This window comes from Pseudophryne corroboree, chromosome 2, assembly GCF_028390025.1.
Source record: "Pseudophryne corroboree isolate aPseCor3 chromosome 2, aPseCor3.hap2, whole genome shotgun sequence".
Classification (NCBI taxonomy): Eukaryota; Metazoa; Chordata; class Amphibia; order Anura; family Myobatrachidae; genus Pseudophryne; species Pseudophryne corroboree.
This window is the reverse complement of record NC_086445.1, coordinates 279,049,175-279,066,821: the sequence shown is the minus strand read 5'-3', so window position 1 is coordinate 279,066,821 and position 17,647 is coordinate 279,049,175. Positions and strand designations below refer to the sequence as shown.

Below are 17,647 nucleotides of genomic sequence, written 5' to 3'. Positions count from 1 at the left end.
CAATGTTCACAGTATTGCATAACTGTATGAATGATAAGGTAACCTTAAGGGTGTTCTAGAGGTCATTAAAATAGTAGTACTTAAAAGGGGTTGGGTACGGGATGCCTTAAAAGTAAATAGTAAAAACATTTATACTAGGTAATCACTGTCACAACTGAGGGCCTGAGCTGACGGGAGGCAGCCTCAGTTGTAGGGGCTGAGATGTACCGGAACCTGGGAGGTTGTATCAGACCCCTGGACATGTAAGTAACATGAAGAGAAACCGCCGGAAGGCGTGACCACGACAACTTGAGTAAAAGTCAATGATATTTATTTATGACAAACTCCATGCATCACAGTAGCAGAAAAAAGTAACATAAAAATCAGCAGAGAAATAATAATACAGTTCCTGGGTACTACAGGGTGGCAGGGGCCACAGAGCTCTGGTGGTATGAGACAGTTCTTATTATCTGCAAGTTGGAAAGTCCTTACCAGGCTCAACTGTAGCAATGAGGAAAGCCCAGGGTCGTACCAGCTGGTGTTCCAGGGAAAGCTGGACTGCTGTAGATAAAATGCTGCTGTGGGTACTGGTTAGAACCAGACAGGTGTTGGCACGGAGTGGATACTGGCTGGGACCAGTTAAATAATAAATAAAGCTTGAGAGCGATGCAATATAGATGAAATGTAGAATTTGAGAGCGGAGAAATAATAATACCGGTGGAGAGTGGTAAACTGCAGAAAGGACACCGGCCCTTTAAGAGAAGCTGTACACTGCTGGAAGCTGAGCTGGAAGCAGGTGATGTTGTAGCTGGAAACAGGTGAGTCCAGAATGGATCGGAGAGTCAGGCTACACCGCAGATGGAATGCTGGTGCGGGTCTCTATAGCAGAAGTCTGGAGACAGGAGCTGGAACCTGGAAGACATTCACAGAAGAGAGACAAACTGGAACTAGGTTTGACAACCAAAGCACTGACGCCTTCCTTGCTCAGGCACAACCTATTTATACCTGCAGCAAGGAAGGCATTGGCTAGGCAATTATGCAAATTAATAATACTGACAACGGATTGGTAGGAATGATCAGCTGACAGAATCCAAGATGGCTGCGCCCATGCAGACACTTGGAGGGAAGTTTGGATTGTAATCCATGTGGTCTGGAAAACAGTAATGGCGGCGCCGGCCACCGGAGACAGGAGACGCCAGGCTGACAGATGCACATCCGACCACGCGGACACAGCGGAGGCCGCGGCTGACGTAATCGCCACTCTGAATGCAGAAGCTCAGGGACGGCGGCGGAGGCCGCGGGAGACGCCATGCCAGATGTATAAGGCGTTACTGTGACTGCGTCCAGAGAGACAGGAGAGGATGCGGGAATGTGCACATCAGGATAACAGATGGGATCCGGTCCTGGAGCGCTGAGCCAGCCTTAGGAGGCATCTGATAGGTAAGAAATGGCGTCCAGATACCCGGATCGTGACAGCACCCCCCCCTTTAGGAGTGGCCCCAGGACACTTCTTTGGCTTTTGAGGAAACTTGGAATGGAGTCTCCGGACCAAGGCAGGAGCATGGACATCAGAAGCATTGGTCCATGAACGTTCCTCAGGGCCATAACCTTTCCAGTCAATAAGATACTGAAGTTGACCGTAACGGTGACGTGAGTCCAGGATCTTAGCTACTTCATACTCAACGCCTCGTTGAGTTTGGACTTTCGGAGTTGGAGGAAGTGAGGAATGAAACCGATTCAAGATTAGCGGTTTCAACAGGGAAACATGGAATGTCCTGGGTATCTTTAAGAAGGGAGGCAACTGGAGTCTGTAAGCAACAGGATTGATGACTTGATCAATTTTAAAAGGACCGATGTAGCGAGGTGCAAACTTCATACTGGGAACTCTTAACCTCAAATTCTTCGTGGATAACCATACCCGATCACCCACCTTGAGAGCAGGAACTGCTCGACGCTTCTTATCCGCAAACTTCTTGTACCTGAACGATGCCTTGAGCAGAGCTGATCGTACGCTCTTCCAGATATTGGCAAACTGATGCAAGGTGATATCCACTGCGGGAACAGAAGTTGCTGGAAGCGGTTGGAACTCAGGGACTTTAGGGTGGAATCCAAAGTTGGTGAAGAATGGTGTTGAAGAAGATGAAGAATGATACTGGTTATTATGACAGAACTCGGCCCAGGGAAGTAATTGAACCCAGTCATCTTGAGAGGAGGACACATAGATGCGGAGGAAGGACTCCAAGTCCTGATTCACCCTCTCAGTTTGACCATTGGTCTGAGGATGGTAAGCCGTGGAAAACTTTAGCTTGACTTGGAGGACTTGACATAAACTTCGCCAGAATTTGGCTGTGAATTGAACTCCTCGATCTGAGATAATTTCTTCTGGAAGACCGTGGAGTCGAAAGATCTCTTGTATGAATACTTGAGCCAACTTGGAAGCTGACGGAAGACCGGTGAGAGGAATGAAGTGTGCCATCTTGGTGAACCGGTCAACTACCACCCAGATGGTATTAAACTTGTTGCACATGGGCAAATCTGTAATAAAATCCATCGACAAATGGGTCCATGGTCGACGGGGAACAGATAGTGGAACCAGTTGCCCCGCAGGCGACTGGCGGGATACTTTATGTTGAGCACACTTTGGGCAAGATGCAATAAACTCCAAAACGTCCTTTTTCAGAGTTGGCCACCAATAGGACCTAGAGATAAACTCCAGGGTTTTTTGGATACCTGTATGTCCGGCAAAGCGGGAAGCATGGGCCCAATGCATGAGCTTCTTCCTTAGTGTCGGCTTCACAAAACTTTTCCCTGATGGGGGCGTAGAGTCCATCCCTACCGTGGAGAATGCCAACGGATTTATAATAGGATGCTTGTCTGAAGACTCTGACTCATTTTCTTGCTCCCATGAGCGGGAAAGGGCATCGGCCTTGCGATTCTGAGAGCCCGGACAGAACTGGAGTTTAAAGTCGAACCTGGAAAAGAAAAGTGCCCATCTGGCCTGACGAGGGTTGAGACATTGTGCGCCTTTCAGATATAGAAGGTTCTTGTGGTCTGTAAGGATGGTGATTGAATGAGAAGCTCCCTCCAACAGATATCTCCACTCCTCTAGAGCGAGCTTGATGGCTAGCAACTCCTGGTCGCCAATGGCATAGTTGCGCTCCGCTGGGGAGAACTTCCGTGAGAAGAAACTGCAAGGATGTAAATGGCCATCTTTAGCCCTCTGAGATAACACCGCTCCTACTCCAACGGAGGAGGCATCCACCTCTAAGATGAAAGGAGAGTCGATGTCAGGCTGTTTCAGGACAGGCGCAGAGATGAACCTCTGTTTTAAAAGATGAAAAGCTTGCATGGCTTCTTCAGACCACTTGGACGGGTTAGCACCCTTCTTGGTGAAAGCAGTAATAGGCGCCACAATGGTGGAAAAGTCTCGTATAAACTTTCGGTAATAATTGGCGAACCCTAAGAACCTCTGGACCCCTTTGAGGGTTAAGGGTACCGGCCAATTCTGGATTGCTTGTAGTTTCTCAGGATCCATCTCTAGTCCGGAACCGGACACAATGTACCCTAGAAACGGAATGGACTTGACTTCAAAGACGCATTTCTCTAATTTGCAATAGAGATGATTGACACGGAGACGGGACAGAACCTCCTTTACCCAAAAACGATGTTCCTCTAAATTGTTGGCAAAAATGAGGATATCATCTAGATAGACCACGACATGACGGTATAGAATGTCTCTGAAGATCTCATTGACGAAATGCTGGAAGACAGCTGGAGCGTTGCTCAATCCGAAGGGCATGACGAGGTACTCATAATGTCCGTCACGGGTGTTAAATGCGGTCTTCAACTCGTCACCCTCACGGATCCGAATGAGATTGTATGCACCTCTCAAGTCCAGCTTTGTAAAGATGGTAGCTCCGCTAACTCTGTCAAAGAGCTCAGTAATCAGGGGTAAAGGATAGCGGTTCTTGATGGTAATGTCGTTCAAACCTCTGTAGTCGATGCACGGCCGCAGACCACCATCTTTCTTTTTTACAAAAAAGAAGCCTGCGCCGGCTGGAGAAGAAGAAGGTCGAATGAACCCCTTTGCTAGGTTCTCTTTAATGTATTCCTCCATAGAATGCGTCTCGGGCAGAGACAACGGATAAGTTCGGCCTCGAGGTGGAACCTTCCCTGGAACGAGATCAATCGGGCAGTCCCATTCTCTATGAGGAGGAAGGATATCAGCAGAAGCTTTACTGAACACATCCGTGAAATCTTGATATGGAGGAGGTGGAACATCAGACGACCTGGGGGAGGAAGAACAGACAGGCAACACTTTAAACAAACATGTCTCAGCACAGGAGGGACCCCATGCCAGGATTTGCGTAGTCGTCCAATCAATTGTAGGATTGTGAAGACGGAGCCATGGAAGGCCCAGTACCACAGGATGTGTGGCTCTTGGAATCACTAAAAGTGAAATAAGTTCGGAATGAAGAACTCCCACTCTCAGACGAACTGGTAGAGTCCTTAGAGCAATAACTGTATCAAAAATTTTACTGCCATCCACGGCAGTTAAGGAAAAGGAGGAAGGAAGTCTCTCGGTGGGTAGGGACCACCGTTTAACATAGGCTTCGGTAATAAAGTTCCCAGCTGCTCCGGAATCCAGGAGGGCAATGACGTTCTGATAACGTTGAGCAACGTGAAGCGAGACTGGGAGATTACAATCTTGAGGAGATGGAGAGGAGATCATTACTCCTAGCCGGCCCTCTCCTTGGCGAGCTAGGATTTGGAGTTTCCCGGACGTTTGGGACAGGCATTAATAGTGTGAGACGGAGCTGCACAATACAGACAGAGAGACTCAGAGAGACGTCTTCGGCGCTCAGCAGGAGTTAAACGGGAACGGCCAATTTGCATGGGTTCATCTTTAGTTGGTGACAGTTGGCGAGGAGGAGGAGCAGAAGATTTTGGAGCAGATGATGTAGGCAATTTTTGTACGGTCACTGGGAAAATTGCCAGGTTGTAGCTGAAACTGAATCTCACACTGGTTGAGAAATCCCCTGCAGAATCTTGGAGATCCGTCAAATTTTGCTGGCGTTGGAAGATGAAGACGTGGAGCAGAAATGGGTAAGGTGGGTGGGGTTATAGTTGGAGTCACTGTAGTTGACGCCCCAGATGCGCCTGATCCACGGAGAGCTGTCTGAATCCCATCCAGCCGAGTAGAGAGATCCTGGAGACAGCGGATGATGTGGCCCTGTGCAGCCTCCTGATGTTCAAGTCGGGCTGCCAGTTCTTGCATCGGCCTGGCCGCTTGATCCTGGTCCCCGGCTGGATTCATTTGGTCAGTGCTTACTGTCACAACTGAGGGCCTGAGCTGACGGGAGGCAGCCTCAGTTGTAGAGGCTGAGATGTACTGGAACCTGGGAGGTTGTATCAGACCCCTGGACATGTAAGTAACATGAAGAGAAACCGCCCGAAGGCGTGACCACGACAACTTGAGTAAAAGTCAATGATATTTATTTATGACAAACTCCATGCATCACAGTAGCAGAAAAAAGTAACATAAAAATCAGCAGAGAAATAATAATACAGTTCCTGGGTACTACAGGGTGGCAGGGGCCACAGAGCTCTGGTGGTATGAGACAGTTCTTATTATCTGCAAGTTGGAAAGTCCTTACCAGGCTCAACTGTAGCAATGAGGAAAGCCCAGGGTCGTACCAGCTGGTGTTCCAGGGAAAGCTGGACTGCTGTAGATAAAATGCTGCTGTGGGTACTGGTTAGAACCAGACAGGTGTTGGCACGGAGTGGATACTGGCTGGGACCAGTTAAATAATAAATAAAGCTTGAGAGCGATGCAATATAGATGAAATGTAGAATTTGAGAGCGGAGAAATAATAATACCGGTGGAGAGTGGTAAACTGCAGAAAGGACACCGGCCCTTTAAGAGAAGCTGTACACTGCTGGAAGCTGAGCTGGAAGCAGGTGATGTTGTAGCTGGAAACAGGTGAGTCCAGAATGGATCGGAGAGTCAGGCTACACCGCAGATGGAATGCTGGTGCGGGTCTCTATAGCAGAAGTCTGGAGACAGGAGCTGGAACCTGGAAGACATTCACAGAAGAGAGACAAACTGGAACTAGGTTTGACAACCAAAGCACTGACGCCTTCCTTGCTCAGGCACAACCTATTTATACCTGCAGCAAGGAAGGCATTGGCTAGGCAATTATGCAAATTAATAATACTGACAACGGATTGGTAGGAATGATCAGCTGACAGAATCCAAGATGGCTGCGCCCATGCAGACACTTGGAGGGAAGTTTGGATTGTAATCCATGTGGTCTGGAAAACAGTAATGGCGGCGCCGGCCACCGGAGACGCCAGGCTGACAGATGCACATCCGACCACGCGGACACAGCGGAGGCCGCGGCTGACGTAATCGCCACTCTGAATGCAGAAGCTCAGGGACGGCGGCGGAGGCCGCGGGAGACGCCATGCCAGATGTATAAGGCGTTACTGTGACTGCGTCCAGAGAGACAGGAGAGGATGCGGGAATGTGCACATCAGGATAACAGATGGGATCCGGTCCTGGAGCGCTGAGCCAGCCTTAGGAGGCATCTGATAGGTAAGAAATGGCGTCCAGATACCCGGATCGTGACAATCACATTCAAATATGTAACTACAATTTGTATATAATCCCAGTACATTATTATGTTAGAAATAAGATAAATGTTTGGAACAAATTTATTGCCACAAAGTTTTGTTTGTCAAATAAATATAAATCTTTAATTTAGCAGCATCAGTGCCTATTAACAACACTGCTAAATGTGTGTAACAACCCAGAAACATGTATATACCTTATGGTTACTTTGTATGGAAAGAAAATGTGAGTGGCCCTAGTTTATTAATATTTCCATAGTAATACAGAAATATACTCATTTTACAATACTAAATTGGAACAATAAAATTAATTTTAAAAAAAACGAAGACTACCGAAATATACATAGAAATAATTTTCTTCTGTACATTATCTACTGATTGCATTTATTACAAGGATACAGGGATAGCAATTCAATTATGTTCTCACATCACTACAGGAGAACAATATCGCCCCAAGGAGGGTGAGCTGTAAAACGATGTTGTGCCTGCTACATATCACAATTAAGAGAGTTCCTATGACGTTACGACCAGGGCTCTGTGGTAAAAGAGAAGTCAACGTAGAAGGTTTGGCTTACTGACTCCACAGCATTGCTAACAATTAATCGGTCCACAGAGTCTCTGGAGTTATAATCTATGTTTAATTAAGCAAAAATGAAGAGATCCAAAAAGGACAAAATGCTTAAATACTCTCATCAAATACAGAGGAGATATAACCCAAAATGAAAAAATTAAAGATAGAATTATGTGTTGAGTTTTATTGGATTTTAATTTAACAATCCATATAAATTTTAGATTTTGACTCCCTTTTTTCTCATTCATTTTTGCCTTTTACATAAGCAATAAATATGATTTCAATAAACAGTAAGAAAAACACATTACGCCTCTCCTATCTTGTCCTCTTTGGGTTGAGAACTTGGTTGTTCACGTCAAAAAAATGTTTTTGATAACTTTAGAGATCAAGTTTTAGCTCTTCCTTTATGTACAGTTTAGGAATGTCCCAACAAAGATAATCTATTTTCTTTGTCACATGAGGAGGAAGGAATTTATCAAAACATGCAGAGAGTGAAGTGGAGATGAAGTACTAGCCAATTAGCCTTTGTCATTTTAAAGTCTGTGCTTGAAAAATGACAGAAGCCGATTGGTTTATTTTTCTCTAACGTCCTAGTGGATGCTGGGGACTCCGTAAGGACCATGGGGAATAGACGGGCTCCGCAGGAGACTGGGCACTCTATAGAAAGATTCAGTACTATCTGGTGTGCACTGGCTCCTCCCTCTATGCCCCTCCTCCAGACCTCAGTTAGAATCTGTGCCCGGCCAGAGCTGGGTGCTCCTAGTGGGCTCTCCTGAGCTTGCTAGAAAATAAAGTATTTTGTCAGGTTTTTTATTTTCAGAGAGCTTCTGCTGGCAACAGACTCTCTGCTACGTGGGACTGAGGGGAGAGAAGCAAACCTACTCACTGCAGCTAAGTTGCGCTTCTTAGGCTACTGGACACCATTAGCTCCAGAGGGATCGAACACAGGTACCTAACCTTGATCGTCCGTTCCCGGAGCCGCGCCGCCGTCCCCCTCGCAGAGCCAGAAGTACAGAAGCAGCAGAAGCAAGAAGACATCGAAATCGGCGGCAGAAGACTCCTGTCTTCACTTAAGGTAGCGCACAGCACTGCAGCTGTGCGCCATTGCTTCCGCAGCACACCCACACACTCCGGTCACTGTAGGGTGCAGGGCGCAGGGGGGGGGCTCCCTGGGCAGCAATTAAGATACCTGATGGCAAAAGTATACATATATACAGTCAGGCACTGTATATATGTGCGAGCCCCCGCCATTTTTACACATGAGAAGCGGGACAGAAGCCCGCCGCTGAGGGGGCGGGGCCTTCTTCCTCAGCACACCAACGCCATTTTCTCTTCACAGCTCCGCTGGAAGGACGCTCCCAAAGCTCTCCCCTGCAGTATACAGGTGCAATAGAGGGTAAAAAAGAGAGGGGGGGCACATAAATTTAGGCGCAGAGATATATATATATATAAACAGCAGCTACTGGGTAAACACTAAGGTACAGTGTAATCCCTGGGTTATATAGCGCTGGGGTGTGTGCTGGCATACTCTCTCTCTGTCTCCCCAAAAGCCTTTGTGGGGTCCTGTCTATATGTGTGCGGTGTGTCGGTACGCCTGTGTCGACATGTTTGATGAGGAAGGATACGTGGAGGCAGAACAAGTGCAAATAGATGTGGTGTCGCCCCCGACGGGGCCGACACCTGATTGGATGGATATGTGGAAGGTGTTAAATGATAATGTAAGCTCCTTACATAACAGATTGGATAAAGCTGTAGCCTTGGGACAGTCGGGGTCTCAACCCATGCCTGCTCCCACAGCGCAGAGGCCGTCAGGGTCTCAAAAGCGCCCAATATCCCAGTTAGTTGACACAGACGTCGACACGGAATCTGATTCCAGTGTCGATGACGATGATGCAAAGTTGCAGCCTAAAATGACTAAAGCCATCTGCTACATGATTGTGGCAATGAAGGATGTGTTACACATTTCTGAGGAAAATCCTGTCCCTGACAAGAGGATTTATATGTATGGGGAGAAAAAGCAAGAGTGGCTTTTCCCCCGTCACATGAATTGAATGAATTATGTGAAAAAGCGTGGGATTCCCCTGATAGGAAGGTAGTAATTTCCAAGAGATTGCTGATGGCGTATCCTTTCCCGCCAACGGACAGGTTACGCTGGGAATCCTCCCCCAGGGTAGACAAGGCGTTGACACGCTTATCTAAGAAGGTGGCCCTGCCGTCTCAGGATACGGCCGCCCTAAAGGATCCTGCGGATAGAAAGCAGGAAGCTATCCTGAAGTCTGTTTACACACATTCTGGTACGCTGCTGAGGCCAGCAATTGCTTCGGCCTGGATGTGTAGTGCGGTAGCAGCATGGGCGGATACTCTGTCTGAGGAGTTAGATACCCTGGACAGGGACTCTGTTCTAATGACCCTGGCACATATCAAGGACGCGGTCCTATATATGCGGGATGCCCAGAGGGACATTTGCCTGCTGGGCTCTAGAGTAAACGCAATGTCCATTTCTGCCAGAAGGGTCTTATGGACTCGGCAATGGACAGGGGATACCGACTCTAAAAAACACATGGAGGTTTTACCTTATAAGGGTGAGGAATTGTTTGGGGACGGTCTCTCAGACCTAGTTTCCACAGCTACGGCTGGGAAGTCAAATTTCTTGCCTTATGTCCAGCCACAGCCTAAGAAAGCACCGTATTACCAAATGCAGTCCTTTCGTTCGCAAAAGAGCAAGAAAGTCAGAGGTGCATCCTTTCTTGCCAGAGGCAGGGGTAGAGGAAAGAGGCTGCACCACGCAGCTAGTTCCCAGGAACAAAAGTCCTCCCCGGCTTCCACTAAATCCACCGCATGCCGCTGGGGCTCCACAGGCGGAGCCAGGAGCCGTGGGGGCACGTCTCCGACATTTCAGCCACCAGTGGGTTCGCTCACGGGTGGATCCTTGGGCTATACAAGTTGTGTCTCAGGGATACAAACTGGAATTCGAGGTGACGCCCCCTCACCGTTACCTAAAATCGGCCTTGCCAGTTTCCCCCATGGAAAGGGAGGTAGTGCTGGCAGCAATTCACAAGTTATACCTCCAGCAGGTGGTTGTAAAGGTTCCTCTCCTTCAACAGGGAAGGGGTTACTATTCCACTATGTTTGTAGTACCGAAACCGGACGGTTCGGTCAGACCCATCTTGAATTTAAAATCCCTGAACATTTATCTGAAGAAATTCAAGTTCAAAATGGAATCGCTCAGAGCGGTCATTGCAAGCCTGGAAGAGGGGGATTTTATGGTGTCTCTGGACATCAAGGATGCTTACTTGCATGTCCCCATTTATCCACCTCATCAGGAGTACCTCAGATTTGTGGTACAGGACTGTCATTACCAATTCCAGACGTTGCCGTTTGGGCTCTCCACGGCACCGAGAATATTTACCAAAGTAATGGCGGAAATGATGGTGCTCCTGAGAAAGCAAGGAGTCACAATTATCCCATACTTGGACGATCTCCTCATAAAGGCGAGGTCCAAAGAGCAGTTGCTGATCAGCGTAGCACTCTCTCAGGAAGTGTTGCAACAGCACGGCTGGTTTCTGAATATCCCAAAATCGCAGCTGATTCCTACGACGCGTCTGCCCTTTCTGGGCATGATTCTGGACACAGACCAGAAGAAGGTGTTTCTCCCGGCGGAGAAGGCTCAGGAGCTCGTGACTCTAGTCAGAGACCTCTTAAAACCGAAACAGGTGTCGGTGCATCACTGCACGCGAGTCCTGGGAAAGATGGTGGCATCATACGAAGCCATTCCCTTCGGCAGGTTCCATGCGAGGATCTTTCAGTGGGATCTGTTGGACAAGTGGTCCGGATCGCATCTTCAGATGCATCGGCTGATCACCCTGTCCCCCAGGGCCAGGGTGTCTCTTCTGTGGTGGCTGCAGAGTGCTCACCTTTTCGAGGGCCGCAGGTTCGGCATACAGGACTGGGTCCTGGTGACCACGGATGCGAGCCTCCGAGGATGGGGGGCAGTCGCTCAGGGAAGAAACTTCCAAGGGTTGTGGTCAAGTCAGGAGGCTTGTCTGCACATAAATATCCTGGAACTAAGGGCCATATACAACGCCCTGAGTCAAGCGGAGCCTCTGCTTCGCAACCAACCGGTGCTGATTCAGTCAGACAACATCACCGCAGTGGCTCATGTAAACCGCCAGGGTGGCACAAGAAGCAGAGTGGCGATGGCGGAAGCCACCAGGATTCTTCGTTGGGCGGAGAATCACGTGCAAGCACTGTCAGCAGTGTTCATTCCGGGAGTGGACAACTGGAAAGCAGACTTCCTCAGCAGGCACGACCTCCACCCGGGAGAGTGGGGACTTCATCAAGAAGTTTTCACGCAGATTGCAAGTCGGTGGGAACTGCCACAGGTGGACATGATGGCGTCCCGCCTCAACAAAAAGCTAAAAAGGTATTGCGCCAGGTCAAGGGACCCTCAGGCGATAGCTGTGGACGCACTAGTAACACCGTGGGTGTTCCAGTCGGTCTATGTGTTTCCTCCTCTTCCTCTCATACCCAAGGTACTGAGAATCGTAAGGAAAAGAAGAGTGAAAACAATACTCATTGTTCCGGACTGGCCAAGAAGGACTTGGTACCCGGAACTGCAAGAAATGCTCACAGAGGAACCATGGCCTCTGCCTCTCAGACAGGACCTGTTGCAAGAGGGGCCCTGTCTGTTCCAAGACTTACCGCGGCTGCGTTTGACGGCATGGCGGTTGAACGCCGAATCCTAGCAGAAAAGGGCATTCCGGATGAAGTTATTCCTACGCTGATAAAGGCTAGGAAGGACGTGACAGCAAAGCATTATCACCGTATATGGCGAAAATATGTTGCTTGGTGTGAGGCCAGAAAGGCCCCTACAGAGGAATTCCAGCTGGGTCGATTCCTGCACTTCCTACAGTCAGGTGTGACTATGGGCCTAAAATTAGGGTCCATAAAGGTCCAGATTTAGGCCCTATCCATCTTCTTTCAAAAAGAACTGGCTTCACTGCCTGAGGTTCAGACGTTTGTTAAGGGAGTGCTGCATATTCAGCCCTCTTTTGTGCCACCAGTGGCACCTTGGGATCTTAACGTGGTGTTGGATTTCCTGAAATCCCACTGGTTTGAGCCACTTAAGACCGTGGAACTAAAGTATCTCACGTGGAAAGTGGTCATGCTGTTGGCTTTAGCTTCAGCTAGGCGTGTGTCAGAATTGGCGGCTTTGTCATGTAAAAGCCCCTATCTGGTTTTCCATATGGACAGGGCAGAATTGCGGACTCGTCCGCAGTTTCTGCCAAAGGTGGTGTCATCTTTTCATTTGAACCAACCTATTGTGGTGCCTGTGGCTACTCATGACTTGGAGGACTCCAAGTTGCTGGACGTAGTCCGGGCTTTGAAGATTTATGTAACCAGAACGGCTGGAGTCAGGAAAGCTGACTCGCTGTTTATCCTGTATGCATCCAACAAGCTGGGTGCTCCTGCTTCAAAGCAAACTATTGCTCGCTGGATCTGTAACACGATTCAGCAGGCTCATTCTGCGGCGGGATTGCCGCAGCCGAAATCAGTGAAAGCCCATTCCACAAGGAAAGTGGGCTCTTCTTGGGCGGCTGCTCGAGGGGTCTCGGCATTACAGCTTTGCCGAGCTGCTACTTGGTCGGGTTCAAACACTTTTGCAAAATTCTACAGGTTTGATACCCTGGCTGAGGAGGACCTTGTGTTTGCCCATTCGGTGCTGCAGAGTCATCCGCACTCTCCCGCCCGTTTGGGAGCTTTGGTATAATCCCCATGGTCCTTACGGAGTCCCCAGCATCCACTAGGACGTTAGAGAAAATAAGAATTTACTCACCGGTAATTCTATTTCTCGTAGTCCGTAGTGGATGCTGGGCGCCCGTCCCAAGTGCGGACTTTCTGCAATACGTGTATATAGTTATTGCTTAACAAAGGGTTATGGTTATGTAGCATCGGTTGAGTGATGCTCAGTTGTTGTTCATACTGTTAACTGGGTAAGTTTATCACAAGTTGTACAGTGTGATTGGTGTGGCTGGTATGAGTCTTACCCTGGATTGCAAAATCCTTTCCTTGTAATGTCAGCTCTTCCGGGCACAGTTTCCTTAACTGAGGTCTGGAGGAGGGGCATAGAGGGAGGAGCCAGTGCACACCAGATAGTACTGAATCTTTCTTTAGAGTGCCCAGTCTCCTGCGGAGCCCGTCTATTCCCCATGGTCCTTACGGAGTCCCCAGCATCCACTACGGACTACGAGAAATAGAATTACCGGTGAATAAATTCTTATTATTATTACCAGTTTTTTATATAGCTAACACATATTCCGCAGCGCTTTACAGAGAATATTTGGCCATTCACATTTGTCCCTGCCCCAGTGGAGCTTACAATCTATATTCCCTACCACATGTGCACACACATTCACACTAGGGTTAATTTTGTTGGGATCCAGTTAATCTCCCAGTATAATTTTGGACCGTGGGAGGAAACTGGGATACCCAGAGGAAACCCACGCAAGTACGGGGATAATATACAAACTCCACACAGTTTGGGCCATGGTTGGAATTGAACCCATGACCTCAGTGCTGTGAGGCAGTAATGTTAACTTGGTTTGTACTTTATCTCTCTCCAAGCTTTTATCATTTCACCCATAGTCTATTGACATCATTATCTGGAAACCACTGTAGTTTTTGGGATAATACTACAGAAATTTCTACAAACAGAACAAATTAGTTTGTAGTATAACATATACTAGCTAGGAATATAGGCCCTCATTCCGAGTTGATCGGTCGCAAGGCGAATTTAGCAGAGTTACACACGCTAAGCCGCCGCCTACTGGGAGTGTATCTTAGCATCTTAAAATTGCGACCGATGTATTCGCAATATTGCGCTCACAAACCACTTAGCAGTTTTAGAGTAGCTCCAGACTTACTCTGCCTGTGCGATCAGTTCAGTGCTTGTCGTTCCTGGTTTGACGTCACAAACACACCCAGCGTTCGCCCAACCACTCCCCCGTTTCTCCGGCCACTCCTGCGTTTTTTCCGGAAACGGTAGCGTTTTCAGCCACACTCCCATAAAACGGCCTGTTTCCGCCCAGTAACACCCATTTCCTGTCAATCACATTACGATCGCCGGAGCGATGAAAAAGCCGTGAGTAAAAATACTATCTTCATAGCAAAGATACTTGGCGCAGTCGCAGTGCGAATATTGCGCATGCGTACTAAGCGGAATTTCACTGCGATGCGATGAAAAATACCGAGCGAACGACTCGGAATGAGGGCCATAGTTACCACATTTTAGTATAAACACACACAAAGATCCCAGATGCTGGCAATGTGAAGAATATTAGTATGGTACAAATGTATTAGCAGTGACACTTGTGAGACATCCGCATGAAAGTATAGAGACACTTATGCTGGATACACACTGGCGCATATATATTGGACATTATTTATTTATTATTAACAGTTTCTTATATAGCGCAGCATATTCCGATGCGTTTTACAATTAAAACAACAGTAATAGAACAAAACTGGGGAACAGTAATAGAAGAAAACTGGGGATCAACAGAGAGACATAGAGGTAGGAAGGCCCTGCTCGCAAGCTTACAATCTATAGGGAAATAGGCATTGATACACAAGTATAGATGCTACCTATTGCATTATGGTCCACCAGATTGCTATGTTCTTAATGTGTTGTATGATATGATCACCCAGCAATGTTGGCCAAGTGTTAGAAGGGTGTGAGAGTAAAGAAAGACAAGATATATGTTGTTATGTGTACTGTACAGAGAGTATGTAATTAGATAGGGAAGCACTGAAGGTTATGTGGGTGGGTCTGGAATTTTATAGGCTTGTCTGAAGAGGTGAGTTTTCAGGGAACGTTTAAAGGTTTGGAGACTAGAGGCGAATCTTATTGTATGTGGGATGGCATTCCGCAGAGTGGGTGAAGCCTGGATAAAGTCCTGTAATATTGAGTGTGAACAAGTAATGAGTGTGGATGAGAGACGCAGATCTTGTGCAGAGCGGAGAGGTCGGGTAGGGAGATATTTTGAAATGAGTGAAGAGATGTATGTTGATGCAGTTTGGTTAATGGCCTTGTATGTAAGTAAAAGTATTTTATGTTTAATACAGTGCCAATGGAGGGACTGACAGAGCGGATCTGCAGACTATGAACATCTAGCGAGGAAGATTAGCCTCGCAGCTGCATTCAAAATGGATTGTAGTGGTGAGAGCCTATGTTTGGGATGACCGGTTAGGAGACTATTACAATAATCAATGCGGGAGATAATGAGAGCATGGATTAGAGTTTTTGCTGTGTCTTGTGTAAGGTATGGTCGTATTTTGGATATGTTTCTTAGATTAATGTAACATGATCTTGAGACAGATTGAATGTGGGGAACAAAGGACAGTTCAGAGTCAAAAATGACACCTAGGCAGCGAGCTTGTGGGGTAGGGATGATTGCCGAGTTCTCAACAGTGATAGAGATATCAGGTTGGTAACTACTATTGGCCGGTGGAAATATAATTAATTCTGTTTTGGAAATATTAAGTTTGAGGTGGCGAGATGTCATCCAAGATGAAATGGCAGAAAGGCATTCAGTGACATGGCCCAACACAGATGGTGACAAATCCGGGGAGGAAAGGTAGATTTGAGTATCATCCGTATACAGATGGTACTGAAATCCGAAAGAGTTGATTAGTTTGCCAAGAGATGTGGTGTAGATAGAGAAAAGCAGAGGACCTAAGACTGAGCCTTGCGGTACTCCAACTGAGCGAGGTAGCGAAGAGGAGGTGGAATCAGAGAAATGAACACTGAAGGAGCGATTAGGTAGGTAGGATGAGAACCAAGAAAGGGATGTGTCCTGAATATCTAGTGATTGTAGTGTTTGTATGAGAAGAGAGTGGTCAATAGTGTCAAAAGCAGCAAAGAGATCAAGGAGAATAAGTAGTGAGTAATAACGCTTAGATTTAGCAGCAACCAGATCATTCACTACCTTAGTCAGTGCTGTCTCTATGGAGTATTGGGCACGAAATCCTGACTGAAGTGGGTCCAGTAGGCTGTGTGAGTTAAGAAAGTGTGTTAGGCGAGTGTAGGCAAGTCTCTCAAGTAGCTTGGAGGGGCATGGGAGCTGAGAGATGGGACGGTAGTTTGAGAGAGTTAGGGTCAGAGTTTTTTCAGAATGGGAGTAATCACTGCATGCTTGTACAGAGAAGGAAAGATACCAGTAGACAGAGAGAGATTACAGATTTTAATTAAAACACATTCAATTGAACGGCCGGATATATTGTGTGTACCCCTGATATGTCTGTGAACGTCATTCACAGACATGTCGCATCAGCCCACAGTACAGCCAATGGCCGATATATTGCAGAGGCCGCTGGTGGCTGATAGCAGCACATGTAAATACCCGCCTAGTTCTGATGTCACACAACAACACATCAGGACAACGATCAGTAAGTGTGTATGCACTTACCGAATGTCAGGGAGGTCGGTGAACCATACGGATGTCCGATCTCCTGGCCTAATGTGTAGCCAGCTTAAGGGCCTAATTCAGAGTTGCCTGCAATTCAAAATGTTTTTTTTTTTTTTTTTTAGCACACTGCATGCGTTGTGCCATGCATATGTACCTTACAGCAATTACAAACTTAAGTCAGTGAGTCAGCTGTTTCTCATTTATGGGTGATAACAGGGTTTTGGCACATAGTGGCGCCATGTAAAAGTGCGAATAGAGTTGCGGGCTATTCAGAGGAGAGCACCAATAAAGGGACTGGAGCACATGCAGAGAATAGTAATGAGGGCTTGTCTCACAAGCAGAGGCCTGGGGGTGGTGCGGTCACATAGATGCGTCAGGGATCAGAATGCAGGCAGGTGTTTGCATCAATTTCCAGTCACAGGAAGCTGGCAGCATTACATGCGACTCAGAAACAAGACCTGAGTGTGCAAGCTGTGGTTCTGCTAAATAGATTGCTGCTTCAATTTTTCCTGAAAATATTAATATTGCTGTCTGCTGGAAATATTTAATCATTGAGGACCTGTCATGATTTACTAAACTTTGCCCCAAATACATGAATCAAATTAATTGTATGAGCTTGCTTGGATTTAGACTTCCCAATTAGTAAGAATGGGATCTGACATATACAGTACACATGCAGGATGCCTGTCAAAACAGAGAAATGAAACCACAGTCACTGTAATGTAATCATAAACATGAGAACAGTAAAAAAGAGGCCTTATTCCATACATAAGACCTAATAGGCAATGTATATAACAAGGTGGATGTGGTAGGAGCAAACAAGGTGACAGAGGGGTGAGGGTGACAGGTGAAAGCCTTACAGAAAGGTCCCAAGGGAGGGGAGGCGGAATGTGGACAGAGGAAGTGGAATTAGCTTGAATACTGATAGGCTTTGATAAATGGGAATTTTCAAGGAGTTTACAACTTTGGAGGCTGATAGAGAGTCTGGGTGTGGAAG

General features: G+C 47.2%; 1 protein-coding gene and 1 long non-coding RNA gene across 3 annotated transcripts in view; one reads left to right on the top strand and one right to left on the bottom strand.

Moving 5' to 3' along the window:
* The window catches only part of ENOX1 (ecto-NOX disulfide-thiol exchanger 1), a 1,047,374-nt gene that overhangs the window by 768,162 nt on the left and 261,565 nt on the right, over positions 1 to 17,647 (bottom strand). The window lies entirely within an intron of this gene.
* The window catches only part of LOC135016305 (uncharacterized), a 44,353-nt gene that overhangs the window by 18,491 nt on the left and 8,215 nt on the right, over positions 1 to 17,647 (top strand). The window contains exon 2 of the long non-coding RNA XR_010214444.1: positions 15,308 to 15,401. This is a non-coding gene — a long non-coding RNA (uncharacterized LOC135016305). The remainder of the gene's footprint in view (positions 1 to 15,307; positions 15,402 to 17,647) is intronic.